The following is an 18,598-nucleotide window of genomic DNA, read 5'->3' on the forward strand; positions in this document are numbered from 1 at the left end:
CCAAATCAAATAAATCACTTGTTTTTGCTAAGTTGATATGTGCCCTTCCATCTGCAATTACGTCTATTGATTTTACTGAGAAAATTCCTAATGAAAATTTGTTTCTCATCAACACTCTTGACCCATGGTATGGAGATATTATCATTTATCTTCAAACCCAAACCTTTCGATCTGAGTTGTCTCAATCCGACCAATGCCGCATCCAGCATCAGTCCCAACCCTATCAGATTCTTGGTGATACATTGTACCGAGTCAGTGTGGACTCTGTTCTTCATAGATGTCTAACACTTGAAGAGGTTGAACGGGTCTTGAATGAATTCCACCCAGGGGCATGTGGTGGTCATATATATGCCACTGCTAAAAAAATCCTCCGCGCCAGTTATTTCTGGCCTTCCATCTTTAAAGATTGTATTATGGCTGTTCAGAAATGCCATGAATGTCAGATTTTTAACCACAAGCAGTGCACCCCGCCAGCACCCTTACACCTAGTAGTTACCATTGGCCCATTCACTAAATGGGGCATAGACTTCATGACATGTAACCCTCGCTCGGCCAGGGGGCATGGCTATATTATCGTCACCATCAACTACTTCACTAAGTGGGACGAGGTGATGTCCACATACAATGCTGACAGTATCAGTGCTGCTCAGTTCTGTTTCAACCATGTCATAGCATGTTTTGGTGTTCCTCAAGCCATTGTAACTAACCATGGATCACATTTTCATCAGTACATGATGGCATAGCTGATTGCTCAGTTGGGCATTCATCATGATAGCTAAACTCCTTACTACCCACATGCCAATGGCCAAGTCAAAGAAATTAATAAAGTTATGATTACTATGCTTCAATGCACCATTCAGAAGCAAAAGAAGGACTGGCATCTGATTCTATTCTCAGCTCTTTGGGCTTACAAAAATTCCACTAAGACGGCCACTAGATTCACTTCATTTTAGTTGGTGTATGGTTTAGAGGCAACTCTCCCAATTGAATACGAAATCCCTTTGCTCAAATTATCTGTCGAACATCTTCCTAATACCTCGCCTGAAGAGGAATGACTAATCTACCTTGAGAGGCTTGACGAGACTTGTCGAATTGTTATGATGGTAATTGAAGCCCAAACAAAATGTGTCAAATTTCATTTTGATCAAACCGTTTCTCCTCACACGTTTTTTAAAGGCGACCTAGTACTGCTTTATGATTAAGATAACGATAAGTTAGGCTCTGGAAAGTTCAAACCTATGTCGCATGGACCATATATTGTCAAACGTGTTTTGAAAAAAGGCGCCTATGAGCTAGTTGAATACAAAGCAAATGCATTGTCACAACCCCAAAATGGGTTGTATTTGAAAAAGTAGTATGAGTAGAATTCGTGTAATTAATTTTTATACATCAATGTGTGAATTCATTAGTGTGCGCTTTTTTATTTTTGGTGTGTTTTTTTGCTTTGTAGACACGTGTTTTTCTACTTACATTGTGTTCCACTTGGTTTGCAAATGTCGTCGAGTCATTATCTCAGTTTTGTTGATGGTGCTTGTTGTAGCACACAAAATTTTTCTTCCATAGCTTGGGCACTCTTTTCCCCTGATGGCGAGTTGATTGACTTACAAGGTATATGCCTCGGTCGAACAACTAACAATATTGCTAAATACAATGCAGTCATTGAACTATTGTCAGAAGCAGTTTCTCTTGGCATTAGGGATTTAGTTGTCAAGTTAGATTCACAACTCGTTGTGTTATAGTTAAACAATCATTATTCGGTAATAAATCCACATATATTGTCTATGTATCTACGTGTTCGACTAATGGAAAGAAATTTTGATTTTATTACATATCATCATATTCCACGCAATTTGAATACATTAATAGATGCATTAGAAAACTATGTTCTTGATAGACATTTACGTAATTTATAAAACCAATCACATCATCATGATACATGGACACATAAGTAGAAAAATAAAACATGCATATGTATATATATCATGTTTTTCAGGGTGTTTACATCAAAATCTCAAAAAATAAAGTGTTCTGAGACACTTGGCTTTCAAAGCCTACAAAATGTGTAAAAGTAACTAGAAAGGTTATCAGCCTGCACGATGCTCATGGTAGCATGAGACTGCTCTGATCACTTGGCCTAATAGTTGATGCAGTCTTGCTGATACTCCTATGGTGTGCCTCTGCCATCGCAGTGGCACCTCGTATATGGTAGCATACTATGGTATCCCTCGGGTAATCACATCTAGGTTACGCTCCATCTCTACCAAGGGGTTCGCCCCTTCCTCGTAATCAGCACCTACTATCTGATGGGCTTCTTGTCGTGCTATTGGTGACATGCCAGGCGGTCTTTCTAGTCCAACATCTGCACATTTATCACAAGTTACATCTCAGTTACACTTTTACAAAAAATTCATAAAACTTGAAAAAATCAAAAAACAAGTTTTACCTGCATCAATCCACTATTCTCCCAGTGGTAGAGGTAGATCCGGATCTCCTCTGAACCCATGCCGACATAAGCATAATCATCCAAAATAAGTAGTTGGAAACATAGGAAAACGAAAAAATGTGGAGGGAAATTCATTTTTTGGCCCCCTCCTCCTCGGGGCATGAGCTGACTCCATCGCACTAGCCTTGGATCTTGGGGGAGAGGATCTAGTACCTCTGCAAATTAGTTCCAAAACAAGGGCACCTGCTCTAGGAAGAAAGTAACCAATATTGAACTAAAACCAAATTGTTTTAGGTTCCCTCGTTTACCTTTGGTTAGATGCCTCTTCATAATATTTAGTAGTCCTCCACACCAGTTGAACACTGTGGGGGTTAAACAATCAACTGCATATCGAAATTGGGACTTAGAGGCTTCACAGAGAGCTTGCGTGCCAGATACGTGAGCTATGGTGAATAAGATAGTTCTCAAGGGAAGGTTAGTGACTGTTTTTGTCTTTACTTTCCCACCCATGGTCATCTCTAAACTTGGGAAATGTCTCCTGACGAGACTACTAGTACTTTCACCTCCTGGGTGAGATCCAAAGAGTTGGACTCTCTCTCCCCTCCTAGACAATCCAGTGATGAAATAGATGTCTATTTCTTCCAACACTAGCTCTTGATATTTTATTATGAAGAGTTCTCGATCAATATCCCACAAGCTGATCAAATACAACAACAACTCCATTTGAGCTCTCAATCTTGTGGTCCTGAAGAACTTCAGCAACCCACAATTTCTCAAAGCATTGATGCATTCTGGATCTTGGTCTTCCTATTAGTCTTCAGCCTCATGGCCTCTTTATTTCCATTGTATAACCATGATCTCCTACAAAACATTATTAAACATAAATTAGAAACTTTTTTATGGATCAAAACTGAGAATTTTTGCTTGAAAGAAGAGATTTTCTTCAAAAAATTCCCCCTCGGATCCATCGCACCTATTTTTATTAACATAGCGATGTCATCGTGAGGGCCTTTATGCTCAGTTCAAATCATCGTAGGTTCAATGAGGAAACCCGTGATGATCTCCAACATTTTAAAATTTTAAAATCCTTTGTTTTGGCATACAAAATTCCATTAAAAATAACTAAAAATATGATTAATTGCAAGAGCAAGGACAAACATCTTACCTGCTACAAACTATTCGTGAAATGACATCCTAGATCTCTCGCATTGATCATTTGAAAATCGAGAAAAATAGGGCACAAATGCACTCTCAAAATTTATTTTCGTGAAATGGTAAAATTATTTTTACTTATGAGCTATTTACAACTTTTAGTTCATTTCTTGCAATATTTTATTATTATATCTCGATATTAGTGATGGGTGAATTTCCTTGTGCAGTTACTTTCTGGTGAACATGTGATTAGTTTTTTTGGCTTGAGGGGGCCTGACCCAAGTTCGGAGTTAAATAGCCAAAAAAATCCCTATACTACTGGCCCTTTTGGCAACAACCCGTAGAGCATGGAATGAGGTCTCACCCGAAGCAGTATGGGGGGATGCTAGAACCAAATTTCCACACCCTTGAGATGTTTGAGGGGTCGGTTTAGTCCAACTGTGTATACCTTCATGTAGGTTACTTTGTATGTTGTACTAACCTGTGAGACCTTCACGATCTATTATAATCGCCTTCATGCAGCCCTAACCAGCGGCTGAGGTGATTTCGTGCTACCCTAGCAGCTATTTGCGCTACTTTCCCAAGTTATACTCTGTATCTTACTTATCTTCCTATAACAATTAGTTATCTTCACATAAACAGATACTTTATCTTATATTCACTTTATCAACACACTCATATAAATTCGCGCATCATATAAACAATAGAAATGTAATTTATATATGATACATTCAATGCACAAAACAGGAAAATGATACACAGAAATGATGTAAAACTTCTCTTTATTACTTCTCCAATGGTTATAGACTCGACTCGCCCTGCGCACTCAGCTGTAGGGGTATGTACACACAGCTGTTGACTACTAGGCATCTGCACACTCAGCTGCAGAGCCTTCTCCTACTCTACGACCCAAACACTTGACTCTACACTTCGATAAGACTCAATTCTCCATCTATTGCTTTCTTCGTTCTTCCTTATTTACAACTTAGAGCCTCACTCTATTTATACAATCCATGGTCCGCAGATCATGGGTGGTGTTATCACAAAATCACTACTAAGGGCTGCAACCAAGTAAGATTATATGTAACTCTTTCAACCAGACTTTAGACTAGGAATTAGCCTTCCTAGTCAGAGAGGGCTCTCTCACAGACTTATAATAGAAATCAATCACAACAAAAGATGGCTAACTCTTCACTCATTCATGAAAACAACAACTGGTTGAACACATATCAAATTGGTCTTCATTGGGCTATGGAGTCTTACACATTTAATAAACAAAAGCACAGTCATTTCATGGAAGTCAAGGCTCTTTGCATTAGATGTTCAAACATATTTCACACAAACCACAGCTTGCCAAACATACAGGAAGTCAGAGCATTAGAAATGAATTCTGAGTGATTATGTTATAACAAGGTTGTACAAGAACATATAAGATAAAACACCACCATCATATTTGAACAAAATAATCCATTGAGAATCTTGAGAAGAAATAACCACTGTTTTACTATTACTGTAACAAGTCTTACATTGGCCCAAATAACTCTGTTTTTGTATAAAATGTCCAACCCTTTCTACATCCAAGATTGATCCATATATAGGCAAACAAGCTTAACCACCTCGAGCTTCCTCCTCCAGCATGAGGGGAGCCTCGAAGGTGGCTATTGACTATCCCTATCTAGTGCATAACTAATTTATTAATTACATAATGGCTAAACTGAAATTACAAATGGTTTTCATTTAATCAAAATCCAAAATCTTTGCTCCTCGTAGCATGATGCTTTTCTGGCTCTTGACACATGTCCTTTTGCTGCTTGGGTTGAGGTATCTTGAAGGAAAGTACACTGAACGAACTAGCTTTGGATTCTGTTTGCGTGGATGGCTCATTAATTGACCAAGAGATGTGCTCTGTTTTTACGGTCTCTGTCTCCCAACATTCTCCGAAAATGTAGCAGCATGTTCCCAAACTTTAATAACTCAAATTATTGAACGCTGCTACCAAATACCATGTCTCCAGATGAGCTGTAGGCTGTGTAGGCTGTATTAATGTACAGGTGTCTCTCTTCTAATATTCCCGGTCAAACTGTTTATTCTGTATTGAAAACATCACCTACAGCAGTTTCGTAGCGCGCTACGAAACTGCTGTGTAATTTAAAAGCACAGTCTTCCTCACTGGTTTCTGCTAACACTGTGCGTATGGCTGCACTTTTTCCAACAGTGGCATCCAATGAGACTTGTAACACATCAGGAGGCCACTTCATCCCTCTTACTTTATCAACAATTTGAATTGCATGCTGAACTTGTGGTATTGCCAAACCAATGCTGGTAACATATAGCTGAGGGTAGGCACTAAAACTTGGTAAAGAAAAAGCATTGTCTTCTTCAGCTGACGTCCAGATTGCCATTCTAAATACATCTTTGATCCTTTGCCGAACTTTTAATATCAGAACCTTATAAACAAGTTCATAACCTCTTTCACTTAAACACTTAGCAAAATGAGCACAATTACTGAGAACCTGCCCTTGATATGCTTTATACTCTGAGGTAGTTGCCTGTTTAAGAGCAACAGCTAAGCCAATTATGGTATGATTATGAGGATCACCTTGAAGACCAGGGAACACAGCTTCATTAATCTTTTTCTCATAATCATACTTAACCTCTTGCCCCTGCTTGTCAATTTCTTTGATGCCCTTTCTATAAAATATCATTGCACCACGAGGACCACGGAGTGACTGGTGTGTAGTAGTGGTCACTACATCTGCAAACTCAAAAGGAGATGGAACTATACCAGCTGCAACAAGTCCATTTATGTGTGCCATGTCCGCCAACAACACAGCTTTTTGCTTGTCACAAACCTTGCGCATCTGAGCATAGTCATAATGGCGTGCATAAGCACTAGCACCAGCAATCATGAGTTTAGGCCTGAATAGGACTGCACTTTTCTCCAGCTGGACATAATCAATATAGCCTGTAGATTTATCCAATCTATAAGGCATTGTTTCAAAAAAAAAAAATTGAAACTGCTGAGATCTTTTTAGTATCGGTCTGGTAACCATGAGACAGATGACCACCATGTGGAAGATCAAGTGCCATGATACGATCATGGGGCTTCAACAAAGCAGTGTAATCTTGAAAATTAGCTGGAGAGCCTGACAAGGGTTGTACATTAACTCTCCATTTATCTGGATCCAAACCAAATGCTTCCAATGCTCTTTTCTGACATAACGACTCTGCCATGTCAATGAATTCATTTCCTCCATAGTATTTTGCACCAGGATAGCCTTCACTGTATTTATTAGTCATGACTGATCCTACAGCCTGCATGACTGATAATGAAGTAAGGTTCTCTGAAGGGATAAGTTCAAAACCCTTCCATTATCGATTTTTTCAAGTTCTATGATATTCGCAATCTCGGGATCGACCTCCTCCAGTGGAACATTCAGCTGCTTTGGACAAGTGACATGGGACTTTTGTTTTTCGAGACGAGAGTAGTCGGCCTCGTTGGAAAGAGCAACAGTAGATTGCAGAGCTCTTTGTAGCATAGCCGATCCGGGCCTAAACAAGGGTGAACTGGAGATTTTTCGCACGATCACCATTTCCATAGCCATGCTTTGCACCCCTGCAACTCCAAATATCAAATGCCCTCCCCTTCCTTTGTCTTAGCTTTGGGTACATTGTTTAATGATATCCAGCAAGCCTGAATGAGTATTGCAGTCGATATCATTTAACAATTATTGGATACTTGTCAAATCTGCGGTTTCTTTTGGATTGCGTCTTTGTCTTACAGCACACCTCATAACAGCCTGATCACCTTTTCTCGTTTGACCATTTTGTCAAACACTTAGAAACCTTCCTCCATACTCCCACGTATCATCCTCATCTCTATGTGATATTAACTTTGATGGCTTTGTTTGAGATTCAGAAGCTAGGGGCTTTATACCAGACTTGTTCTTGCATGCGCTTTTGCTGTGTCTCCCGCAAATCCTTTGAGAGACAGTTGTGAGATTCTTCTTGCGATTGCAGATCTGACATTTGTTGCATCAGCTGCCAAATGTCAAATTCACTTTACCTTCTTAACACGCCGCTTTTGACATCTCTCCATCTCTGTTCAACTGATTTGGATCTTTGCTGCACCGTCAATACTTTCTGTAAACTTTTCTTTCACGGTCTTCCCAACTACATACACACTGTATGGTATTGCAAAAGATTGCATGTAGTTTTTAGAAAATCAGGGCGTAGCGCCAAGGCTGGTTTGTAACTCTTAATAGCAACTTCCACATGACCACTGTCTTGGTAGGCAGAGGCAAGGTTTGCATAGCCTTCAGCAAATTGAGAATCAGATTGTCTGTGCGACGAGGATTTTTTATAAACAACATTGCAGTGTTCCATACGGTGAGCCTGTAATGTCCTTAGCTTTACAGAAAGCCTAAGTAGAGCTTGACTACGATCTGGGCTACTAACTTCCAAAACTGTTAATATTTTCAACCTTCCACGGATGCCATTCATTAGTGGAAAATCTTGTGCATGTTCATCATTTGCAACTTCAGTGATACCTCTCTCGGCCCTTTCCAGAGCAGGGAAAACAATTCTCTCTTCCATTTGAGCATGTTCCATTAAAACCTTCAATTCTCTAAGAAGTGGACACTCCCCCGCGCAAACATTATGGCAATCATTTTTGAGACACTGAATGTGGTCTTCCCATCTGTGAACACTCGAGCCAATGTTCCAGCTCCTATGGACAGCAAACCACCTTGTAGGCCCTTCGTGCTAACCTTGAGGACATGACTTTTGATAATAAGAAAAAGTTCACACCTTCAATAACTTCTGGTAGTATGCTGTGACAACACTCGACTCAGGAAACAATATGACCATTGCATACTTGAGCATAAAATATATCAAAACTTGCACCTTTACATGCTTCGTGACTAATTTATATGCCTCAACAATTGAGCTTGCAGGTTTTCGACTGTCCTTTGAAATACATCATAGACTCACAACCTGTGGATGGTGTAAAGACCTTGGAGGATCCCTGAGAAAAACTGTTGGCATGAAGCAACCAGCAATTCTGCATTCTCCTCGAAACTATACTCAATCCAAAGCAGCAGAAAACCTCTGTTTATCCTCTGTAATCAAAGATACTCTAACATATTCCTTTGGCTTAAATGGGCATTTTCATCCGAGCATTAGCTGAGAAATCTTCAAGATTTAGCCGATAAGTAAGACTATCAAGAGTACCACCTACAGTTTGCATTACTTTGTTTGGTGATTGCTCATGTGTGTTTGTAAAGATGTTCCTTGTTGCGCTGACTGCCTTTGTTCCAAGGGTCACAAGCAATCTTGGGTCAAGACCATCTGCAACAGGCTGGGAGAAATAGCCCACTAAAGGAGCCATATGTATCCTGCCTATAGTTCAGAACATCATCGGAATGTCTGAGTTGTTTATTTTCAAGCCTGTACTCATGCATAACCCAATGGATTTTGATAAACATGACAGCTGGGTGAAAATGGCAATGGTTTCGGACAAATTCCCAATTTGGTAGCGCAGCCAGTGCAAGGTCAGTGTTTTCGCTACGAAATCACTAAAACAGATGGCGCTGCTAAACTGCTAACGAATTTATGCGCTGCGAAACTGCTAAAAAGAATTCAGGCGCTGCAAAAACACCCGGTCTTTAAGCTAAGCTAAAAAAAATTTGGCAACAGCATTTTCAGTGATAACAGTGGCTCCACTTGGGATAGTGTGCCCTTGTGGTACACTAAGAACCTGCAGTTCCAGTGCCTTATAACATTTATTTGACAAACAGAAATTTGCCTGACCAGCATGACTGTAGGAGAAAGAGAACTACATCTACTGAAAAATAAATGCTCAGCCAACCTTGAGCTTATTTTCAATTTACCTACCTACCTACCCTAACAATTTCAATTTCCTTCTGCTCAATCAATATGAAATTTCCAATGTAGCCAATCCTCTGCTTTATCTGATATTTGATTTCTTTGACCACATTGGAGTTTAGAGCCAATCTGACAGTGTGATAACCGTTGCCACTGAAACTGTCTCTGATCTTCTTTGAAAAACTGAAATACTGGAGAGTAAAACTCTTCCATATAATCAGCTACAGGATCCCAGAATACATGATCAGCTTGTTTTTCCTTGTAACTTTCCAGCTGTGCAAACTGATCTTCAACCACAGTGTTCAGTTCCTCAATCATGAAAGAGAATGGAAGCAGCATAGTCTCTTTTCGTTCTGTCACAGCAAACTTCTGAAAATAATGATCATAATCATGAAAATTATATGCCTGAATTTGTCCTTCTAAACCTTCAATTTCTTTCTCAATGTCTTTGGCAAATTCATCAAAAAATTTCATCTTATCCTCTGACTTGCAGTCAAAGGATTTTAGATATGCAGATAAGGACAAAGAAAAAGATTCATTTGTTTCTTCTTTACTATGATCATCATTCCATTGTTTGAAACCCTCAACTAAAGGAGAGTTTACCTCCACCTCTGACCTATCTCTCCATTCCTCCAAGAACATGAGCCAAAGGTCTTGAAATGACTTAATGGACTTGGCAGGAAAGCATTCAACCCACTGTTTGCACTTCCCTTGAAGTGAATCATAAAATAACCTTATGCAAACATCCTCATGTTTAACTCTAAGAAGCTCAGCAAAATGACAGAAATCTGAGATATGCTCCAACGTTAAACTCAAGTCTTCTCCATTGAATTTTGGACCATTCCTTAGAAAATATGCATCCTTGGGAAAATGATTTGGGAAACCATGAATTCCTGAGAAATCTATGCATGCATACCTTGAACAAAGAATGGCAGCTTCTGGGTCCTTCATAACTCCAGTGGAATCACCATGAATATATAAACCTTGAATTCTTCAACAATGGAGTCGCCAAGGTAGTTTTGCAGCCTTGAAAATCATTTTGAACTCCTGCTACCTTCAGAAATCCAATCTTCAAATTTCGGGAGAGAGTAAGCTTCAGGCTCCCGGCAGACGCACCAAAATGTTATCACAAAATCACTACTAAGGGCTGCAACCAAGTAAGATTTTATGTAACTCTTTCAACCAGACTTTAGACTAGGAATTAGCCTTCCTAGTCAGAGAGGGCTCTCTCACAGACTTATAATAGAAATCAATCACAACAAAAGATGGCTAACTCTTCACTCATTCATGAAAACAACAGCTGGTTGAACACATATCAAATTGGTCTTCATTGGGCTATGGAGTCTTACACATTTAATAAACAAAAGCACAGTCATTTCATGGAAGTCAAGGCTCTTTGCATTAGATGTTCAAACATATTTCACACAAACCACAGCTTGCCAAACATACAGGAAGTCAGAGCATTAGAAATGAATTCTGAGTGATTATGTTATAACAAGGCTGTACAAGAACATATAAGATAAAACACCACCATCATATTTGAACAAAATAATCCATTGAGAATCTTGAGAAGAAATAACCACTGTTTTACTATTACTGTAACAAGTCTTACATTGGCCCAAATAACTCTGTTTTTGTATAAAATGTCCAACCCTTTCTACATCCAAGATTGATCCATATATAGGCAAACAAGCTTAACCACCTCGAGCTTCCTCCTCCAGCATGAGGGGAGCCTCGAAGGTGGCTATTGACTATCCCTATCTAGTGCATAACTAATTTATTAATTACATAATGGCTAAACTGAAATTACAAATGGTTTTCATTTAATCAAAATCCAAAATCTTTGCTCCTCGTAGCATGATGCTTTTCTGGCTCTTGACACATGTCCTTTTGCTGCTTGGATTGAGGTATCTTGAAGGAAAGTACACTGAACGAACTAGCTTTGGATTCTGTTTGCATGGATGGCTCATTAATTGACCAAGAGATGTGCTCTGTTTTTACGGTCTTTGTCTCCCAACATTCTCCGAAAATGTAGCAGCATGTTCCCAAACTTTAATAACTCAAATTATTGAACGCTGCTACCAAATACCATGTCTTCAGATGAGCTGTAGGCTATGTAGGTTGTATTAATGTACAGGTGTCTCTCTTCTAATATTCCCGGTCAAACTGTTTATTCTGTATTGAAAACATCACCTACAGCAGTTTCGTAGCGCGCTACGAAACTGCTGTGTAATTTAAAAGCACAGTCTTCCTCACTGGTTTCTGCTAACACTGTGCGTATGGCTGCACTTTTTCCAACAGTGGCATCCAATGAGACTTGTAACTCATCAGGAGGCCACTTCATCCCTCTTACTTTATCAACAATTTGAATTGCATGCTGAACTTGTGGTATTGCCAAACCAATGCTGGTAACATATAGCTGAGGGTAGGCACTAAAACTTGGTAAAGAAAAAGCATTGTCTTCTTCAGCTGACGTCCAGATTGCCATTCTAAATACATCTTTGATCCTTTGCCGAACTTTTAATATCAGAACCTTATAAACAAGTTCATAACCTCTTTCACTTAAACACTTAGCAAAATGAGCACAATTACTGAGAACCTGCCCTTGATATGCTTTATACTCTGAGGTAGTTGCCTGTTTAAGAGCAACAGCTAAGCCAGTTATGGTATGATTATGAGGATCACCTTGAAGACCAGGGAACACAGCTTCATTAATCTTTTTCTCATAATCATACTTAACCTCTTGCCCCTGCTTGTTAATTTCTTTGATGCCCTTTCTATAAAATATCATTGCACCACGAGGACCATGGAGTGACTGGTGTGTAGTAGTGGTCACTACATCTGCAAACTCAAAAGGAGATGGAACTATACCAGCTGCAACAAGTCCATTTATGTGTGCCATGTCCGCCAACAACGCAGCTTTTTGCTTGTCACAAACCTTGCGCATCTGAGCATAGTCATAATGGCATGCATAAGCACTAGCACCAGCAATCATGAGTTTAGGCCTGAATAGGACTGCACTTTTCTCCAGCTGGACATAATCAATATAGCCTGTAGATTTATCCAATCTATAAGGCATTGTTTCAAAAAAAAAAAATTGAAACTGCTGAGATCTTTTTAGTATCGGTCTGGTAACCATGAGATAGATGACCACCATGTGGAAGATCAAGTGCCATGATACGATCATGGGGCTTCAACAAAGCAGTGTAATCTTGAAAATTAGCTGGAGAGCCTGACAAGGGTTGTACATTAACTCTCCATTTATCTGGATCCAAACCAAATGCTTCCAATGCTCTTTTCTGACATAACGACTCTGCCATGTCAATGAATTCATTTCCTCCATAGTATTTTGCACCAGGATAGCCTTCACTGTATTTATCGGTCATGACTGATCCTACAGCCTGCATGACTGATAATGAAGTAAGGTTCTCTGAAGGGATAAGTTCAAAACCCTTCCATTATCGATTTTTTCAAGTTCTATGATATTCGCAATCTCGGGATCGACCTCCTCCAGTGGAACATTCAGCTGCTTTGGACAAGTGACATGGGACTTTTGTTTTTCGAGACGAGAGTAGTCGGCCTCGTTGGAAAGAGCAACAGTAGATTGCAGAGCTCTTTGTAGCATAGCCGATCCGGGCCTAAACAAGGGTGAACTGGAGATTTTTCTCACGATCGCCATTTCCATAGCCATGCTTTGCACCCCTGCAACTCCAAATATCAAATGCCCTCCCCTTCCTTTGTCTTAGCTTTGGGTACATTGTTTAATGATATCCAGCAAGCCTGAATGAGTATTGCAGTCGATATCATTTACCAATTATTGGATACTTGTCAAATCTGCGGTTTCTTTTGGATTGCGTCTTTGTCTTACAGCACACCTCATAACAGCCAGATCACCTTTTCTCGTTTGACCATTTTGTCAAACACTTAGAAACCTTCCTCCATACTCCCACGTATCATCCTCATCTCTATGTGATATTAACTTTGATGGCTTTGTTTGAGATTCAGAAGCTAGGGGCTTTATACCAGACTTGTTCTTGCATGCGCTTTTGCTGTGTCTCCCGCAAATCCTTTGAGAGACAGTTGTGAGATTCTTCTCGCGATTGCAGATCTGACATTTGTTGCATCAGCTGTCAAATGTCAAATTCACTTTACCTTCTTAACACGCCGCTTTTGACATCTCTCCATCTCTGTTCAACTGATTTGGATCTTTGCTGCACCGTCAATACTTTCTGTAAACTTTTCTTTCACGGTCTTCCCAACTACATACACACTGTATGGTATTGCAAAAGATTGCATGTACTTTTTAGAAAATCAGGGCGTAGCGCCAAGGCTGGTTTGTAACTCTTAATAGCAACTTCCACATGACCACTGTCTTGGTAGGCAGAGGCAAGGTTTGCATAGCCTTCAGCAAATTGAGAATCAGATTGTCTGTGCGACGAGGATTTTTTATAAACAACATTGCAGTGTTCCATACGGTGAGCCTGTAATGTCCTTAGCTTTACAGAAAGCCTAAGTAGAGCTTGACTACGATCTGGGCTACTAACTTCCAAAACTGTTAATATTTTCAACCTTCCACGGATGCCATTCATTAGTGGAAAATCTTGTGCATGTTCATCATTTGCAACTTCAGTGATACCTCTCTCGGCCCTTTCCAGAGCAGGGAAAACAATTCTCTCTTCCATTTGAGCATGTTCCATTAAAACCTTCAATTCTCTAAGAAGTGGACACTCCCCCGCGCAAACATTATGGCAATCATTTTTGAGACACTGAATGTGGTCTTCCCATCTGTAAACACTCGAGCCAATGTTCCAGCTCCTATGGACAGCAAACCACCTTGTAGGCCCTTCGTGCTAACCTTGAGGACATGACTTTTGATAATAAGAAAAAGTTCACACCTTCAATAACTTCTGGTAGTATGCTGTGACAACACTCGACTCAGGAAACAATATGACCATTGCATACTTGAGCATAAAATATATCAAAACTTGCACCTTTACATGCTTCGTGACTAATTTATATGCCTCAACAATTGAGCTTGCAGGTTTTCGACTGTCCTTTGAAATACATCATAGACTCACAACCTGTGGATGGTGTAAAGACCTTGGAGGATCCCTGAGAAAAACTGTTGGCATGAAGCAACCAGCAATTCTGCATTCTCCTCGAAACTATACTCAATCCAAAGCAGCAGAAAACCTCTGTTTATCCTCTGTAATCAAAGATACTCTAACATATTCCTTTGGCTTAAATGGGCATTTTCATCTGAGCATTAGCTGAGAAATCTTCAAGATTTAGCCGATAAGTAAGACTATCAAGAGTACCACCTGCAATTTGCATTACTTTGTTTGGTGATTGCTCATGTGTGTTTGTAAAGATGTTCCTTGTTGCGCTGACTGCCTTTGTTCCAGGGGTCACAAGCAATCTTGGGTCAAGACCATCTACAACAGGCTGGGAGAAATAGCCCACTAAAGGAGCCATATGTATCCTGCCTATAGTTCAGAACATCATCGGAATGTCTGAGTTGTTTATTTTCAAGCCTGTACTCATGCATAACCCAATGGATTTTGATAAACATGACAGCTGGGTGAAAATGGCAATGGTTTCGGACAAATTCCCAATTTGGTAGCGCAGCTAGTGCAAGGTCAGTGTTTTCGCTACGAAATCACTAAAACAGATGGCGCTGCTAAACTGCTAACGAATTTATGCACTGCGAAACTGCTAAAAAGAATTCAGGCGCTGCAAAAACACCCGGTCTTTAAGCTAAGCTAAAAAAAAATTGGCAACAGCATTTTCAGTGATAACAGGTGGATCTCTAAAGTCGACATTACATTTACAAAAATGAGGGTGGACAACCCTATGACTCATTTAAAAGTTCATGCTCCGTGCCCACAAAACGCGGAGTCTTTACATTGGATTTAGTCAAAACTTGGGCTTCAAGCTCCAAACTTTCCTTGGGGGATCCTGCGTCCAACAGGCCCCCAACATAAATATCGTGACTCACCCTCGAGTCACTTTGTTAGTGTGGAGATCTTCACGTGGAGACCTCCCAACTCTTCTTAGACCGCTGCAAGGTTGGCAGCGCATTGAGAAACTGCCTATTGTACCTCTTGCACGCGTTGTTCAGAGACAACTATATCTGAACTGCTTCCTTGTATATGCTCCTACGTTCCCTACATCTACATAAGCTTAGATTCGATCGAGGTTGTAATGATAAATGCCTCATCGATCCAAGGTTGGACGCATGCCTTTGAAATCACTTCTTTGTGTCGTGTCGTGTCTACTTTCTCCTTAAGCGCTTTTTCCTATTGCATCCGTGTGAGCCTCTGCGTAAGGGCCACCATCTGCGCGGTCCCTTTTATATCATGATATTGTTGCTGCAGCTCACGCACCTTTGTTTCTAAGCATTGTATGTTTCGGTCCTCCTGCAGAGTGGTGAGGGCCTCGAATGATTCTTCCAACATTTTTGTGTAGTCCTTTACTGCATCGCCGATCTCCTCCATCCACGATGTAATGGCGTTGACATGTTTTCCCCTCACCTATGGAGGAGTTGAAGGTTGCACCTTCAACCGCAACTCTACTATATGAAGGCTTAGCTCCAGTTGAACCTTAACCATCTCTTCTCGTGCTTCGCGGACCCCTGCTGCTAACCTCTGGATGCGCGCCTCTACTGGGATGGCTAACTCAGGGACCATCTTGCAAGCCTCCTCAACCACCTGCATCATCTACCAGTTCTAAGCCACTACCTCATCCACTATAGGCTCAGTTGTTCCATATTAAATTTCTACTCACTCAAAACCTGTAGTGCGTGGCCCTCCCTATCCTGCAGTTTTGCAGTCACTCCGTCCTGCAGGACATAGAGTGTCTCCTGAGGGAGAATATTCATGTTGATCCCTGCTCCCTTCAACGCACTGACTGTAGTCCTGTTGGCCTCATTCTCTGTAACTAGTGCCCCCTCTGGCAACACTATGGTGTTGGTCATGCGGGCGCGTAGCATTTCCTCAGCCACGGTCATTCCTACTGCAAGGTTGGTTGAGAGAGTACCAACTTGAGGAGTGTGCACCAACAACTCCTATATCTATGCCCGAAGGACCCCCAACACAATTTGATTCTCCTCCATGAACTACTGGCGGGCCGCTGCGGTGACGTTGCGCACCGTCTCCCCTATATGATGGGGATTTCCTTCTGTGAGGGTGATTGGGTCAAAAGAAGTATTAGAAGCTTTTGACTTCTTTCATGGCCCCACTTGATCTCTCGGGCGTTGGCACTTCAACTGTCTAGATGTTGTTTCTAGGTCTGCGCCACCTTCCTCTGTCTCAGGCTCTTCCTCGGGTGAGGGTGACTTATGGCCCTCGCTGTCATTCTCTGCTTCTTGTTGCTGCTTTCTGCCATTCTGCTACTGCCTTCACGGCATCTCGCACCTCCTGTGCCTTTGCTGCTATTGCCTCTTTTCTTCTCTTCTCTTCCAACTGTGTCATCCGTATTTTTTCCTCCTCCTTCTTTCGTTGTGCAGTAGACTTTTTTGTTTCCATCACGGAGATGGCTGGAGCATGCCACTCCGAAGACCATGAATCAAGCATGACAAATATAACATAGTCCATGGTCAGGTACGACAGTTCATTCCACTTCTTTGTGGGGTCCTTGCATGCCCTGATGTACACATGATGGAAGTCCACTTTGAACTCCGCGAAGCTTTGTAGGCTATTGTAGAGGCGATAATCGTAGCTTGCGGTTAATCCCCATTCTAATGTTCATCTCCATGAACACCAAGAAAATATTACTATCTCGGATCCTTTGTGTGTCTTTAGTGGCCCACAATGAAGCATACTTTGCTGCCTCTAGAAGATCCCGCGCAATTGTGGAGAAATGGTTGTCCTCAAGAAATTCCCAAGCCACCAGCACTATGGACAGTATACGCCATGCATAGTGGAAGGTCTTCCCCTATTCCTCTACCTTGTGACAATTCTATAGGAACTCCTTGCATAGGTACTCCGACTAGTTAAACTGGATGCCCTCTGCACACTGCGCGGAAAGTGCTACCACTGACATGGGAACCTCATCCGTGCAGCACTTCCGCATAACCTTTCCAGCCAATATATGGGTCGTAACTTTGACTGCCTTATTGTTGATACTGGTGATCACATACCCTCTCTTCTTCTTCTCCAACTTGAATTTTTCCTTCATAGCCTCCGCGATGGCCAAGTTGTTGCTCTTACCTTTCGAAATATCCACTAGGTCCTTCCCTTTGCAAGAAAGTTAGGTAATTCTATGAATTAGGTGGTCCGTGATGGGGATGGGCTCCTCCATCCACAAACACCCATCATGCACCAGGAAGAGTAGCTGCCTGATGAAAAAGATAGTTACTCGGGCGCAATGTTAATGTGACAGCCAGAGAAGGTTTAACAACCCTGCTTTCTCGACTCCACACAACCACTTGTGTGGCTCCAAATCTATGACTCCCACTGCAGTGTTTTTCTTTGGCCTCGTGAGATGTGAGGTTTCCAAGTGTGGGAACTTCTCGTGGTCTGCAAGATCCCAGCCTTCAAACTTTAGACTCGACACCCATCCCAAGTGCTCTCCTTCAAAAATGATATCGTCAGTTAGCAGCGGAGTCCGCAAAGAGCTCTTGCTCTCACTAGATCCTTGGGCACTCTTACCTTTCCCTTCCATGGAGGAACATACGTGGGCAGCTTGGTTAGAGGGTTTGCACCTTCGATTCCCACCTCCATGTCTTCATCCTCCTCCTCCTCGATAAGGATTTCCTCAAGGTCTTCCTCCTCATCATCAGTTTCCACATTAACCACTTTCCCCTTTTATTCCATGGTTAGTTTGGTTCACAACGGGTTTCTAGGGGACACGCGCACCAGAACCATGGGCTACTTATCTTTCTTGGGTCTTGACATGTGTAGTGATTTATGGATTTCTACAACTATCCGGATGCTCTCAGGGGCATCTTCTATTGTCATGTCCTGCACAGCCTCTTCAATGGTCATTTCTCCAATGTCCATGGCTTCCTCTGGTGTGGTCATACTGTTGTTCCACAAATCTCTCAACGACTCAGGTAAGTGCTCAAGCAATTCCTTTGACTTAAAAAAAACAAACAGGTCTGGGTTCATAGATCTC

The 18,598-nt window shown here is 41.2% G+C and overlaps 2 pseudogenes; both read right to left on the reverse strand.

Annotated features, from left to right (window-relative positions):
• Positions 1 to 2,691: 2,691 nt before the first annotated feature.
• Positions 2,692 to 7,243, reverse strand: LOC149168309 (serine hydroxymethyltransferase, mitochondrial pseudogene; annotated as a pseudogene).
• Positions 7,244 to 8,750: 1,507 nt separating this feature from the next.
• LOC149168310 (serine hydroxymethyltransferase, mitochondrial pseudogene) lies at positions 8,751 to 13,215 on the reverse strand (annotated as a pseudogene).
• Positions 13,216 to 18,598: the final 5,383 nt, after the last annotated feature.

This window comes from Pinus tabuliformis, chromosome 4_2 (assembly GCF_031772625.1).
Source record: "Pinus tabuliformis cultivar Carrire ecotype Pingquan chromosome 4_2, CPIR1, whole genome shotgun sequence".
NCBI lineage: Eukaryota > Viridiplantae > Streptophyta > Pinopsida > Pinales > Pinaceae > Pinus > Pinus tabuliformis.